This window comes from Aptenodytes forsteri, unplaced genomic scaffold (assembly GCF_000699145.1).
Source record: "Aptenodytes forsteri isolate BGI_AS27 unplaced genomic scaffold, ASM69914v1 Scaffold284, whole genome shotgun sequence".
In the NCBI taxonomy this organism is placed as follows: domain Eukaryota; kingdom Metazoa; phylum Chordata; class Aves; order Sphenisciformes; family Spheniscidae; genus Aptenodytes; species Aptenodytes forsteri.
The window spans coordinates 3,035,712-3,035,953 of NW_008794445.1; positions in this window are offsets into that span (position 1 = coordinate 3,035,712).

Below are 242 nucleotides of genomic sequence, written 5' to 3' on the forward strand. Positions count from 1 at the left end.
GGTCGTTGTTAGGGCAGCTCGCCGCCCGTTTGCTTTGCGCGCGTCGCTCGTTGGGTGTCTGCGGCGCGGGAACCGCCCGTCGTGCCTTTGGAGCACGACGAGCTGCCCTTGTATCGCAGTTTAACCTCAGTCAGCAACCGAGTACCACACAGCCGCTCGCTCCCTCCTCCCCCGGTGGAAGAGAATTGGAAGAATAGAAGTGAGAAAAACTCGTGGGTTGAGATAAAAACAGTTTAAGAATT